The sequence below is a fragment of the Bubalus kerabau genome, chromosome 21 (assembly GCF_029407905.1).
Source record: "Bubalus kerabau isolate K-KA32 ecotype Philippines breed swamp buffalo chromosome 21, PCC_UOA_SB_1v2, whole genome shotgun sequence".
NCBI classification, from domain to species: Eukaryota; Metazoa; Chordata; class Mammalia; order Artiodactyla; family Bovidae; genus Bubalus; species Bubalus kerabau.
In genome coordinates this window covers 3,125,654-3,141,625 of record NC_073644.1, presented here as the reverse complement: position 1 = coordinate 3,141,625, position 15,972 = coordinate 3,125,654, and the positions used below count along the sequence as shown (strand labels likewise).

Sequence of the window (15,972 nt, the reverse complement as noted above, 5' to 3'; positions counted from 1 at the left end):
CTACTGAGCAACTTAACTAACTTAAAAGTCAAAAAGGATCATGAGTCCACTCATAAAAATGATTTGTTCTTCAGTTTTATCATGAATTACCTGACTAAAGGATGATTATGTATTGTATTATTCCTTCAAAATTATAGCACATTGTTCACTTTCCAGATTTTTATTTAATTGATATTTATTTAACATTGACTCTGTGCCAGCACTGCAAAACCCACCCACTCACCCTACACCAATTTTGTGACTTCATTAGAAACCACTTAATCAAGCAAATTCTATAGTTACCTCTATTTTACATCTTAAATTGGCACGTTATATGTTGCCCTACTTAACACTATTAAGATTATCTCTTTTTTAAAAATTCTTGATAAATATAATTCCTGGCTTCCTCACAAAATAATTTAAATTATATAAAAACTGGAACTTTGTCTAATTTATCACTGTATTCTTAGCTCTTCGAGGAATATTAGTACTAGATATTCAAAAGACTCGTATTAAATGAAAATGATTTCAGTGGGTCTCAAAATAACTTGTCTTTAAAAGGCATTGGTGTGGGGAGCTGCCCGTCAGAACGGGGTCCTTTGTCCGAAGGACACAGCTCTGGGAGCTGCCTCAGTCCTTGAGGGTTTGCTTGCAAACATAGCTCTCTGTCCCGCCACCCCAGAGATTAGGCGCTTATTTACTGCAGGCACCTGGAGTTCTGTGCAAACTTCTCACGCACAGAGAAATATTATCTGGTGTAAGAAATAATAACAGGGTGCCATTCCCATGCTCTCAAGATTTCTTGTGACTGTTTGTAAGATGTGTAGGTCAAACAAAGAAAATGTTAACTGTCTTGTCTTTCTCACGCTCTTCTGTATAAATGTGAGAAGCTGAATAAAGTTGGTGTCAGACTGCGTCCCTTCGTGGAGACGTGTCTGAACCTCTCGACCCCATCTTTGTTGGAGATTTCTCTTGCTTTCGTTTCTTTTCTCAGCCCCGCCGTGCACGTTCTTGGGACCTGATCGACTTTGCCGTCTAGCACCGGCACATTGGTGCCATTTAAAGTAGATATTAGGTTTCCATTTTCTCATCAATGATTCGTTTCATTGGTTTTGTCATTTCAGATAACTTTCTTGAACATCAGATCATGGAAGATAGAAATAATGTTACTGAATTTATCCTCTTAGAACTTTCTATGGACAAGAAAGTCCAGATCCTCTGCTTTTTATTTTTCTTATTCTGTTACCTGGCTATTTGGTTGGGGAATTTGATCATTGTGATTTCTATTACATGCAGTCAGCTAATCACCCAGCCCATGTACTTCTTCCTTAACTGCCTTGCACTCTCAGATCTCTTCTACACCTCCACTGTGACACCCAAACTCATGACTGACTTACTGATGGAGAAAAAGGCCATTTCCTATAAAAACTGCATGACACAGCTTTTCACCACCTACTTCTTTGGGGAGGGGGGAATGAGGTCTTCACCCTCACAGGGATGGCCTGTGACTGCTATGTGGTCATCAGCAAACCTCTCCACGACGCCATCACCATGAACAGGCAAAAACGTCACTCAATTCTCATAGCGTCGTGTGCAGGGGGACTTCTTCATTCTCTTGGTCTCTTTCTTCTTGCGATTGTTTTACCTTTCTGTGGCCCCAGTGAAATAGACCACTATTTCTGTGATGCATATCTTTTGTTGAAACTAGCCTGCACTGATACACACAAAATTGGCTTTTTTGTCATTGCCAATTCTGGCTTGATGGGACTGGTGCTCTTTGTGGTTTTGATGGCCTCCTACATTTTGATTCAGTATAATGTGTGCACATATTCTGCAGAAAGCCACCATAAAGCACTTTCCACCTGTAGTTCCTACATCACAGTCCGTGATCCTCTTTTTCACACCTGTCATCTTTGTTTACCTTAGACCTGCCACAACATTACCAGAGGATAAAGTGTTTATGCTCTTCTACACAATTATTGTCCCCATGCTCAACCCGCTTATCTACACACTTAGAAACATGGAGATGAAAAATTCCATAAGAAGAGTCTGGTGCAATAAAAGGTTCTGGGAAAGGAGCTTAATGATCTGAAGGTCATTCATCTCTGACGCCAGTGACTGTCTTCTCATCACTCCCTCTGTTGCTGAGTCTCTCCTGCTAATGGGAAAACCAGTCAGAATGTGTAAAAGCCAAGCCTCCAACAACAGCTTGCCTTCAGTGGTTCCTTCTTTATTTTCCTCTCAATGCGTTTTCCTTGATTTCACTTTTCACTAATAATCCCCTTTGTTTAAAAAAAAAGAAAAGGAAACTTTTTACAGAGTAAAAACACACTGAAAAATCTGGAGGGAGAGTGATCCTGCCTGTATTGAAGGCTAAACCTGGGGGAGACTTCGCTCTCAAAATACTTGGCCTCAAGGTATAAAAGGTAATAATATGTTACAAGGTAAAAGACAGTTAAAGAATCCACCTGCTAATGCAGGAGACACATGTTCAATCCTTGGGCCAGGAAGATCCTCTGGAGAAGGAAATGGCTACCCACTCCAGTGTTTTTGCCTGGGAAATCCCATGGAGAGAGGAATCTGGTGGGCTACAGCCCATGGGGATGCAAAACAGCTGGACATGATTCAGCGACTACACAAAAACAAAAAGGCAGTTATAGGAAAATAAGAACAATCACATACTGCAAACTCCTTTCAGAACTATATACCTAGCCTTGTATCCTACAACTCTAGATTTCTTTTAATCAAGTACCTAGAGATTTTTTTGTGTGTATTTGTGAACTGCTATTATTTTACTTAAGTGAAAAGAATATATAGATCTAAATACAACATAGTGTAAAGTCCAGCCTTATAGTCGACATGGCAAGTCTTACAGTCTGAAAAGCAAGTCACTGTGTGATCTGTTTGTGAAGTAACATTGTAAGTATTGGGGGAAATATATGTGTATGTGTGTGTGTGTGTATATATATATATATATGTATATATATATATATATATATATATACAAACTCATGCGATTTGAACTGGGTTTGACATTAAGTATACATGATCAAGGAATAAATAAACTACAACTGACTTTGCTACAAAAAAGAAGAAAATATAAATCCTTTAGTTCCTCAAAACAGATGATTTATCTCAAAGTAAAAGACTTTCACTTACTATCTAAATTCAAATGTAGAATAATCCTAAAATAATATTTGACAAAATATAGATCAGACTCAGTGATGGGAATATATATATATATATATATATATATATATTCTGCTGCTGTGCTTAGGTGTTTCTGGCTCTGTGGCCACATGGACTGTAGCCCACCAGGCTTCTCTCTCCATGGGGATTCTCCAGGCACAAATATCGGAGTGGGTTGCCATGTTCTCCTCCAGGGGATCTTCCCAAGCCAGGGACTGAACCCAGGTCTCCCACATTGCAGGCAGACTCTTTACCAACTGAGCCATCAGGGAAGCCCAAGTATACTGGAGTGGGTAGCCTATCTCTTCCCCAGGGGATTTTCCCGACCCAGGAATCAACCAGGGGTCTCCTGCATTGCAGGTGGATTCTTTACCAGTTGAGCTACCAGGGAAGTCTAATGTGTATACATCCATACCTATAGGATTTTCATGATTTTCTAGGGCAAAGTATACATTTTGTTTGAAATACATTTTTAAGATTGCTGCATTTTCTTATGAAAATGTGCATAGTTTTGGATATAAAATGTAACTATTAGTATAGATTTATATTCTATATAATGAGTTAAACTATATTTAATACTATAGATTTATTTTAGGTAATAGGATATTTTCTAATGTTTCTCTCTCAAATAATGTAATATTTTTTAGAATTAATAGGACAGATTATGGATTTTAAAGAATCATATTATTACTATGTCATAAAAATGTTGTTAACTGTTCTCCACACAAAGATAGGCCATATTAATATTTGGCTATATTATGTGTGTGTCTCCTTCAGAATTTTCCACAGTTTATTGTGACCCACACAGTCAAAGGCTATGGCATAGTCAATAAAGCAGAAATAGACGTTTTTCTGGAACTCTCTTGCTTTTTCGATGATCCAGCAGGTGTTGGCAATTTGATCTCTGGTTCCTCTGCCTTTTCTAAAACCAGCTTGAACATCTGGAAGTTCATGGCGCACGTATTGCTGAAGCCTGGCTTGGAGAATTTTGAGCATTACTTTACGAGCAACAAAGATCTGTCTAGTCAAAGCTATAGTTTTTCCAGCAGTCATGTATGGATGTGAGAGTGGACTATAAAGAAAGCTGAGGGCCGAAGCATTGATGCTTTTGAACTGTGGTGTTGGAGAAGACTCTTGAGAGTCCCTTGGACTGCAAGGAGATCCAACCAGTCCATCCTAAAGGAGATCAGTCCTGGGTGTTCATTGGAAGGACTGATGTTGAAGCTAAAACTCCAACACTTTGGCCACCTGATGAGAAGAGCTGACACATTTGAAAAGACCCTGATGCTTGGAAAGGTTGAGGGGAGGAGGAGAAGGGGACAACAGAGGATGAGATGGCTGGATGGCATCACTGACTCAATGGACATGGGTTTGGGTGGACTCCAGGAGTTGGTGATGGACGGGGAGGCCTGGTGTGCTGCAGTACATGGGGTCTCAAAGAGTCAGACACGACTGAGGGCCTGAACTGAACTGAATATGTATGTGTCTTATTTTTGTACTTGCAAGATACTTTGCAAATATTATTTTGCATATTTTGCTGAATATTTAAATGTCAAAAAAGAATGGTGTTTCAGAATTGTAAATAGTAATCTTAAGGAGGCAGAAGTTATCAAAGTAACTGAATGAATATGTTGTAAATAATGTAAATCAACCAAATCTTACTTAATTTCCCAAATGAATTATCTCCTCAAGTGGATCAGTTGTTTGGAGTTACATTTTCATAAAGATCATCCATTCGTCTTCCCAGATAGTTGCGAATATCTGGTAATAACTGATATTTTTCAATATCCCCATCTCTGTGTTTGCTTATAGTGTTTAACAGCCTTCCATAGAGACCTCAGCTCTGCCTTCATGTGTAAATTAAGCAGAAACCATAATCCATGACCTTCAGCCATGAACTACAGAGTTTAATACCAGATATTTTGGGTGAGGAATTTTTAAAAAAGATGCTTACAATATATGCCATTCTTATCTCTCCTGTTAATAAATACAAGTACTAGGAAATAAAGAGGCCGGAATATATTGCTTCATTTCACAGAGACATCATTCATACAAATCTCTCTCTCTCGGAATGAGGCTTAAAATAAGACATTATTCTGCCTGCCTCATTCAGTCTGGATTCATGAGCAGTTCAGGTTGTGGGGTGGTGGTTGCTTTTCGCTACTAAATCACACTGTATGAGAAAACTCATATATTGAGTTTAATTCCTATTATGTGGGGATTTCTTATGTTATGTCAGTTCAGTTCAGTTCAGTCGCTCAGTCGTGTCCGACTCTTCGTGACCCCATGAATCGCAGCACGCCAGGCCTCCCTCTCCATCACCAACTCCTGGACTTCACTCAGACTCACGTCCATCGAGTCAGTGATGCCATCCAGCCATCTCATCCTCTGTCGTCCCCTTCTCCTCTTGCCCCCAATCCCTCCCAGCATCAGGGTCTTTTCCAAAGAGTCAACTCTTTGCATGAGGTGGCCAAAGTACTGGAGCTTCAGCTTCAGCATCATTCCTTCCAAAGAAATCCCAGGGCTGATCTCCTTCAGAATGGACTGGTTGCATCTCCTTGCAGTCCAAGGGACTCTCAGGAGTCTTCTCCAACACCACAGATCAAAAGCATCAGTTCTTCGGTGCTCAGCCTTCTTCATGGTCCAACTCTCACATCCATACATGACTACAGGAAAACCATAGCCTTGACTAGACGGACCTTTGTTGGCAAAGTAATGTCTCTGCTTTTGAATATGCTATCTAGGTTGTTCATAACTTTTCTTCCAAGGAGTAAGCGTCTTTTAATTTCATGGCTGCAGTCACCATCTGCAGTGATTTTGGAGCCCCCCAAAATAAAGTCTGATACTGTTTCCACTATTTCCCCATCTAGTTCCCATGAAGCGATGGGACCAGATGCCGTGATCTTCGTTTTCTGTGTGTCGAGCTTTAAGCCGTTTTTCACTCTCCACTTTCACTTTCATCAAGAGGCTTTTGAGTTCCTCTTCACTTTCTGCCATAAGGGTGGTGTCATCTGCATATCTGAGGTTATTGATATTATGCCGGCAATCTTGATTCCAGCTTGTGTTTCTTCCAGTCCAGCGTTTCTCATGATGTATTCTGCATAGAAATTAAATAAGCAGGGTGACAATATACAGCCTTGACATACTCCTTTTCCTATTTGGACCCAGTCTGTTTTCCCATGTCCAGTTCTAACTGTTGCTTCCTGACCGGCATACAGATTTCTCAAGAGGCAGGTCAGGTGTTCTGGTATTCCCATCTCTTTCAGAATTTTATACAGTTTATTGTGATCCATGCAGTCAAAGGCTTTGGCATCGTCAATAAAACAGAAATAGATGTTTTTCTGGAACTGTCTTGCTTTTTCCATGATCCAGCAGATGTTGGCAATTTGATCTCTGGTTCCTCTGCCTTTTCTAAAACCAGCTTGAACATCTGGAAGTTCACGGTTCGTGTATCGCTGAAGCCTGGCTTGGAGAATTTTGAGCATTACTTTACTAGCATGTGAGATGAGTGCAATTGTGCGGTAGTCTGAGCATTCTTTGGCATTGCTTTCTTTGGGATTGGAATGAAAACTGACCTTTTCCAGTCCTGTGGCCACTGCTGAGTTTTCCAAATTTGCTGGCATATTGAGTGCAGCACTTTCACAGCATCATCTTTCAGGATTTGAAACAGCTCCTCTGGAATTCCATCACCTCCACTAGCTTTGTTCATAGTGATGCTTTCTAAGGCCCACTTGACTTCACATTCCAGCATGTCTGGCTCTAGGTCAGTGATCACACCGTCGTGATTATCTGGGTCGTGAAGATCTTTTCTGCACAGTTCTTCTGTGTATTCTTGCCACCTCTTCTTAATATCTGCTGCTTCTGTTAGGTCCATACCATTTCTGTCCTTTATCGAGCCCATCTTTGCATGAAATGTCCCCTTGGTATCTCTAATTTTCTTGAAGAGATCTCTAGTCTTTCCCATTCTGTTGTTTTCCTCTATTTCTTTGCATTGATCACTGAGGAAGGCTTGCTTATCTCTCCTTGCTGTTCTTTGGAACTCTGCATTCAGAGGCTTATATCTTTCCTTATCTCCTTTGCTTTTCACTTCTCTTCTTTTTCCAGCTAAGTCATACAGTGACTCACTTAGTGGCTCAGTCACACACTTGATAATGTAAGGAATAACACTTCTTGAAACAGGCAATATAGAAAACAATAGCAGTAATAGTAGAATCATAAGTAAGAAGTTAAGTCAAGAACTTCTAGTAGGTGTAGCCCAGTGACATCTCCATGTCATCTGACTTAGTTTGCTAAATGACTATAGCTTGCTGTTGATATCCTGGTTGTAGATCCTGAGCATCTGATCTTGATTCAAAGACTGGTTATTGAGATAAGCTTTAGAAACAAACTCAGAATGTCCTTTTTAACAACTTAATTAAACCTCTTAGCAATGTAACATAACCACAAGGAACTGTCTCAGGAGTGCGTCTTAGTAAATACAGACCTTAACTTAAAAAACTGGAACTTAATATTCAGTGAAACATAATAGATGCCATAGGCCTGACATCAGTTAGGTGGATTTTTCTTTTAGAGCTCCCCAGTATACGTTGAGATTTCTGTATATGTCGGGAGACAGTCTTTTTATTTACCTGATAAGGCTGTTCAGAACCCAAGTGTCTCCAGCTTCTGGAGGGATGAGGCAGAGAGAAAAAAGGTATAATTTCACCCGTAGGAGTAAATCACTAGATTGTTTTAAATGACCAGTAACTCGAGGAGAAGTGCTTCTTTATATCTGAAAACACAGAGTAAAAATCAACAATATGTCAGACAAAAAGTCGTGAAAATTGCGGTCATATTTAGCAGTCTACTCCATCCCATGCAATTGATCCCTTTGTTCTGCTGTCCTTGCCCAATGGCCAAGGACATCAGTGAAAGCAGTAGTCTCGAAGAAACTCATGAAGCTTTTGTGAATGTCTGTATGACCTGTCCAGCAGAGTGGGTGCCCTGATCACTGGAGATTGTGGAAAGCACCTTTTAACCATTTTTTCTATTCTGAGATATTAATTCTGAAGCCAGGAAAGGCATTATCAAATAAAAATGAGGTTTGTCAGGGAGCCAGGAAAAGCCAAGTGGCCACGTTGGACCTCTCATAGCCCCAACTCTTTGGTTTATGGCCATTTTTAATCCATTTTAAATTCCCTGAAGAGGCGTTAACTTTTGTAGAAGCAGAATGAGCTGTGTTCATATGTGCTGTAGTCTGTTATCAAAAGCCACATTCCAAGAAAACTTTGTTCTTTTAATCAGTGAGAGAAAACCAAATTCCAGTTTGGTAACAGCTTATATTCACTGTGAAACAATAGTTATTCACTTAGTCATAGTCACAATAAGACTTCAAAGGCAGTTTAATGTCTTAACAAACTTGTAGCATGCACAAAACTCTTCTTTCACTTGCAACACACCTTTTTGCACTTTCTGTATTCGTCACTTCATTTGTCCACTTAGAGGACAGCCACCTGTACGTTTAGACTTACTTTGCTTTTCCTTAATAGAATGTAATTCCATTCCTTATTACTTTTTATTAAAAACACACATCTTACTTTTCTTCAGAAACCATGACTTGTACTTTACATCATCATTCTGTCGATTGGTAAGGATAAATCACCCAAAGTTATATCATTTATAAAAGTATCTGCACAATGTCTCTGTTAATTAGATCAATAAACAAACATCAGTATCATGTATCAATACAATAATGATTATTTCCCAGTTCACACAAGCCTCGAATTCATTTACTTTAATTTCCTTGAATTTAGAATTGTTTGATTTGTAAGCACTTACTTCTCTTTAGGCCAATTAATTAGAGCTCATTGAACCACATAGCCTTTAGCAATTTTTTCCAAGGATGGAGACATACACCGAGACACACACAAATCTGGACAGACAGAAACCTCACAGTTTTCCACCTGAAATTTAAATTGTCTCTTTGTCCCTTTTATTTTCTTGGCTTGAGTTCCAGCTCATGGCTGGAGTCCCGGATAGAGTGGGCTGTGTATCTCAAGGACATGATAAGAGTTAACTCAGGTTTTTCCCCAGGCATGTTTCTGTTTCTCAGGCAGGATCAGAGCTCCCCAAAAGAGTATTTTCACAAGTCAAACTTTTAGTAATTACATGTGCAAAAGGAACCAGTTTTGCAATTTCAAAAAGATTCCATTTTACCTAGTTTTCTCCGGAGTCTAAAGAATACACATGGCCATTCAGGGTTCAAAATGTCATTTCTCCTTCATGTAGTCATAGCTTCATAGCTAAAATTTAAACCAGAGAGTGCTCAAATTGGCTCTGATGACAGGGGTAGACTGATCGAGAAGATGTCCCAGCAGGGATTATCTCTCTGGGCAGGTGAGGTCGTCTCTTAAAGCAAAGAAACCCCATATATAAGGGATTTTTAGGCCTTGAGGATCAAAATTATCCCAGTTTTTCAAGATATTATTCAAGGGGTGGGGGTGGTTCTGGACTGTTAAGCCCCATCTGTAAGAGAGAAAAAAGCAGTGCCCAGTGCCATGGCTTTTTTCTACCAGAGGTGTCTGCCCCTGCTCTAGACGGGGTTGGAGACTGATTTTCCACCTAAGCTTCCTTCCCTGGCCAGAGCTAACCTGTCTCTTACAGGTGAAGGTGTCCTACTCCCACCCCCCCTCATTCTACCACCCAGGCATGGTGGAGATGCACCAGGGTTAGACCTGATGGGATCCCAGATTGATGTCCAGGTCCTCACCATTAAAACCTTGGTTTGATTTCCCTTTTATTCCGGCACCACCTGGGGTGGAACAGAGTAGTTTTCCGGATGCTCGCCGAGCCAAGACCACTAGGGGAAGCACCCAACTTCTGTGTACCTGCGCACATTCCTCATAACAGTATAGGTGGCAAGTCATAAAGGGATGAACAGAAAACCCAAGACATCCTCCTGAGAGTGGCCACACGAGTCTATTTAATAACAAAGGAGGCGATGGAGGGCCCGCCTGCGAGGAAAAACTAATCCTTCATATGCATGGAGTGCCAACATCATCCTTTTGATTCCTGTCCCTCAGACTGTACAAAAAGAATACCTAAGGAGTTGAGACAAGAGCCACTGGAGGGCTTCGTCTGCTCTGGTAAGAGCTAGCGCTACTAAGGGAAGAAGCCCAATGCACTTTCAATCTGCCCAAATCTGGGGTGTCCCAATCTGTGTCCTCAGGAATCTCATGCTCACCAGCAATGCCTCAATCCATATAGTCCAGAGGCATAGCCACGACAAGAACTTGCCTGTGTGTCTGTGGGGTCAGGATAGTGATTTCCAGTCTGAGAGATGTCCCTGGAGCTAGAGCTCCAGCTCGCTCCCTAAAGTGCTCCTGTCTGCAGTGTCCTGTAAAACTTGGAATGGGGGCCTTGCTAGAAAAGCACAATAACAGCATGGATTGCAAGTCCCTTGAAAGTCTACAATCCGGCACACGAGGTTAATAACTTTAATTCCCCAAGCAGATATGAAATGGTCAGAGGGACCAGGAAAAGCTGACTGGGGAAAAGAAGTTCAGTCCACATGCTTCTGATTTAGTAAAGTAGCTGCTGCTGCTGCTGCTGCTGCTAAGTTGCTTCAGTCGTGTCCGACTCTGTGAGACCCCAGAGTTGGCAGCCCACCAGGCTCCCCCGTCCCTGGGATTCTCCAGGCAAGAGTACTGTAGTGGATTGCCCTTTCCTTCTCCAATGCAGGAAAGTAAAAAGGGAAAGTGAAGTCACTCAGTCGTGTCCAACTCTTAGCGACCCCATGGACTGCAGCCTACCAGGCTCCTCCGCCCATGGGATTTTTCCAGGCAAGAGTACTGGAGTGGGGTGCCATTGCCTTCTCCGTAGTAAAGTAGAGACCACAGTAAACGAGCAAAAGAATCTCAACTCTGAGTGTTCTTACCTTGTCTTGAAGATCTTGGACAAGCCCCCAAGATGATAACCTAGCAGTCAACGGTGACCGATGCCACTGGATTCATGGTGTCTGAAGAAGAAGATATTACTCTGGGGCCAAAGACAGTCTCAGTCACTCAGAGCTTTGTGTATATTTTATTTAAAGTGAAGGTGACAGAAAAAGCTTCTGACACAGACATCAGAAGGGGCTCACTAATTTAAGTGGGGCCATATATACGTCTCAACTAGCCTCTGAGAATAGACAAAAAACATCTCAAGGATGTGAGCGTTTTGCCCAGACCCTTTCCTATAGCATACATCCAAAGCTCAAAAAGAGGAATGTCCTTGAACCTGAGATACTGCTCCCTACAATGCCTACTTGTCTTAGGCCAAAGAATGTGAAAAAGCAAGCAAGCTTGCCTCCTCCTTAAAGGGGCTTTAGGCTTGGATTCTTTATCAACCTGCTGGGACAGGTAAGTATACAGTTAAAATCAGAAAACTCTAATGTTGTAATGGTGGTGAGTAAAGCATTTGTATAACATACCACTGATAACTCATATAAGTATATCACTTATAAATTCAGTATGAAGGTCAAAAGATAAAATATCAAAGTAATGATAACTACAAAATGAAATAATGGAACCATGTTTGAAGAATTAGATGACAGTATGATACTAAGTCAACAAACAGAGAGACCCAATGAAGAGCTACAAATTATTTTTTTTAAAGGAAACTAACATAAATTCTGGATTTGAAAACGAAAATAATTGAAATGAAAAATTGATAGGTTCAATAGCACATATGAGATGCTGGCAGAAATAATCCATAAACTTGAAGATGAATTCATAGAAATCAATGTAAAAATAAAGAGAAAAAAATGTTGAGGGAAAATGATCTAAGGCATCCATTCATTACACCATGGAGTATGGAAGGAGAGAGACTCTCAGAAAGCAGGGAGAGAAAGGGGAGGGAGTAAAATTACTTGTAGACGGAATGGCTGACCGGCAGGTCAGAGCGAAAGGGAGGCGCAGAGCAGGGCTCTTAGGGCGCCCCGCGGCAACCGCGTCCCTCTCCGGCCGTATGGGCCTGAAGGCGCCCGATCTCATCCGATCTGGGAAGCTAAGCAGGGTCGGGCCTGGTTCTTACTTGGATGGGAGACCGCCTGGGAATACCGGGTGCTGTAGGCTCTTTGCCTTCCCTCTCCTTTAGCCCCCGCCCCCACGTCCCAACTCTTGGGCTCCCGCACCCCAACCCCTCCTGGGGGTGGGTGGCCAGGGCACCGACTCCCGCTGCAGACCTGGGGTGCCTCCGCGCGGCCCGTGAGCCCCTCCGCATTTGGCTTCCAGGAAGCCAGACGACCGTCCCTCAGGTCTCCGTCTGGGGCTCCCTTGGCGTGCCTCAGGCAATCCCCGGGAGGCTGCACCAGCTCCAGCCCCAGCCCCAGCCCCAGCCCTACCCCCAGCCCCACCCCCACCCCCCATCCTTGCAGGCGAACGCCGGAGCTCGCGCGCATCTGCATGCACACACAGATATATGTGCACAGACGGTGCATGTATCTTGTTCAGTTATACTTTTGGTGGATATGTGCCTGGGAGTGGGACTGCTGAATCATATGGTACTTCTAGGTTTATTTCCTTCAGGAACCTCCATACTCTTTTCCATAGTGGCTCTACCAACTCACATTCCTACTAACCGTGGAGGCGAGTTCCCTTTCTCCACATCCTCTCCAGCATTTGTTATCTACAGACTTTTCCATGAGGATCATTCTGACTAATGTGAAGTGGTACCTCGTTGTAGTTTGGAGTTGAGTCTGTCCAATCATGACTGATGTGGAGCAAGATGACCTTTTTAAAATGCAGATGCAGTTCTATCACCTCCCTGCTCCAACTGCTCTTGTATTTTCCCATCATAGTGAAGATATGACCAAATCCCTTCATTGCTTGGTCCCCACTTTCTTCTCTGATTTCTTTTCACTGGAATGCCCTTTGCACTCTTTTGGTTCCATCCCATAGGGCATTTTTCATTTCTTGAATGTACTAAGGTTCCCTTGTCACGTAGCCTTCCAAGATGCTATTTTACCTGCCTGAAATTCTTCCTGCATCTCAACCCTGGTTTACCTATGAATCTCAACTCAATTATTAGTCTGAAAAGCCTTCTCTGACATCCAGTTTTTGGTGAGGGAAGAGGCTCCTATAGAAGTTCTCAAAGGATCTGCCTGTTATTTATCATTAGATTAGTCACAGGGAAAGAAGGAACTGTGTTTCTTCTTCTCTCCGCATTCTATTTCCAGAAACATATTGCATGCCTACTAGCTCATAGTAGGTGCTCAATATTTATTCAGTGTGTGAAAGACGGAAAAGTTCTGTGAAGCCTCAACTTTTCACTTGGCTCAGCACTTTTGATCTCTTTGTATCTTTGTCGATTCAGTTCTTTTCTTTCTTCTGTTGATGTGCACACTATATTCAAGGCACGATCTAAGGCATGAAGACATATCAATAAATATAGGTTCTTGCTTTCCAGGAACTCGTACATCATATTTCTATAATTCAGGGTTTTTTTTAATGCTCTAGAACAATGTGAACTTTTAGTATTATCCATTTTCATTTCAAAGAAAGATCATTTTACTTACATAGCAAAGGTGGAGACCTTCCAACTTTCAGTCCAATACTTATACCTTTACCATTTCAGGCAAGTCTTGTGGTTCCTTCTGGAGGTGTGTGGCTCTTCCAGAAATGTGAAGATCTTCCATAGTCCTCAGACTTTGGTGTCATTTGGAATCATTAAGAAAGTTTCCAGGTATAGGTTCCAGACCACCACCTCAAAGAGTCAGTAGCGAATGGAGTGGATTCCAGGAACATGCATTGTTAACCAACATCACTGGTGATTCTGTTGCTACAGACTCAATGCAGTGGGCAGGGCCTGGACTGCCCACTGGGTCTGATGTGGAATGGAAAGAAGGGCTTACCCCCTCCACTGTTTCTAGCCCTGTGACTAGAAACGGTCCCCAAACAAAAATCAGACAAACAAGATTATCCCAGATCATAGTCCATGAGATGAAGGAACTAAGCAGCTGGTTGAGATGGAGCCAAGGGGAAAGGTTGCTCTTTTTTTCTCCACCTCTACTCCTTTCTTCCTTGATGCCTTAGTGATTCATCGTGGAGATTTGAAATAAAGTTCACAAGAGTCATATTTGTCGAATAAAGATTTTGCATTGAATCAACTCTAAAAAATGAAGAAAGTTTCACCTGCCACATGTTTCTTTTAAAAAGTCAATTGCTTTTCAACTCTGGGGTTTCTCCATTGCCTTGTTCAAGTAGCCTTTTTTTTTTTTTTTTTTTCCGGTGAATTCAAGTAGCCTTAATCGTAAAAATAAAATAAAACTAAATGAAGATTCAAATATACCAACAAAGGAAAGCTTCCGTTTCTTAAATCATCTTTCCACTTAGTAGAACACTAGCTCTTTTCTTTGTATTTTGAGTAGGCAATTAGTTGTGGCTCAGATGGGAAGGCATCCACCTGCAGGAGACTCAGGTTTGATCCCTGGGTCGGGAAGATGCCCTGGAGAAAGAAATGGCAACCCACTCCAGTATTCTTGACTGGGAAATGCCACGGACAGAGGAGCCTGACGGGCCACAGTCCATGGGTAGCATAAAAGTTGGGCACAACTGAGCAACTAAGAACAGAAGTATTTCCAAGGACCACATTCAAGAGATTTGGAACTCTTGCTTGACTCCCTCATGTTGACCATGTTGACTAGGCAGCAGATAGCAGCTGATTCATCTGTACAATTAAAAAAGAATGTGTCATTCTGTTCTATACTTTTCTGTACTGTAGGAAGAGACTGTACAGAGCAGATGTCTAGACTTACAGGACTTTCGGTCCTTTAGAGGATTACAGTGGCACCATCAATGCTTGCCAGAGGTGGCAGGAAGGCGGCCCTGGAAGTTTGAGTCCAGACATGTCCAGTGTTTTAGACTCATATATCAGATGAGTCAGAGTGCATTTACCCTTCACTATGTCTCCATAGAAAGTTGCTTTGGGTTTGGAGGTACACACACACACACACACCCTGCCGCCGAGACAGGTCAAGAGCTAGAAACCACAGGTAAGGGAGACGGAGAAAGAGGGAGAGAGAGACAGCAAGAGGACACGCAAGCTTCCCAACCCCCGGCCTCCACACCCTCCCCCTCCACTCTGGGTATCCACCCGGCCCCAAGTCGACCCGACCCCACCCTCACCCACCGACACACTCACACACACTCTCACACACTCACCCTCTGGCCTGGGGGTGGGGGCTGGGTCTCGCCTTAGGTAGCCAGGCCGAAGGGGACCTTTGAGACCTCGGCTTCGAGGAAGTCTTGGGGTCCCCACGGGTGACCACCAGCCCCAGGGCACCGCGTCCAGCCGGGGCCCGGCCCAAGGCTGACGCCCCCTCCCTTGGGGAAGCTGCTTCTTCCACGTGGCCTTCCTCTGAGGTGCGTCACGGGCTGTGCCAGTGTGTCTGTCTCAGATCCGATGCCATCCTCTCTCCCCTGTCTCCTGTTTGCTGTCTCTCTGTCACTCGCTCTGTGTCTCCATCTGTCTCTGCCTCCCTGTGTGTGTGTGTGTGTGTGTGTGTGTGTGTGTGCACGCGCGTGCGCATGCGTCTGTCTGTCTGTCTGTCTGTATCTCCCTCTCGCAGTCTTGGAGTCTGTCTCTGAACTTTCATCTCTTTCTGCCTCTGTCTCTCCTGACACCCGGCAGCCCGTCCGTTCCTCTGGCCCCAGCCTCTCACAGGTGCTATGGCTCTGGCTGACGAGCTTGCGACGGCGGGCTGTCGACTGTCTGTGTGTCTGTCCGTGTGACTGCCTGTCGCTCGTTTGCTCTCTCAGGAAGGTTGTGTGCTTGTCCGGCGGCGTG

The 15,972-nt window shown here is 42.9% G+C and overlaps 1 pseudogene; it reads left to right on the top strand.

Annotated features, from left to right (window-relative positions):
• Window positions 1-12,141: 12,141 nt before the first annotated feature.
• On the top strand, window positions 12,142-12,260 carry LOC129636346 (uncharacterized; annotated as a pseudogene).
• The last annotated feature ends 3,712 nt before the right edge of the window (window positions 12,261-15,972 follow it).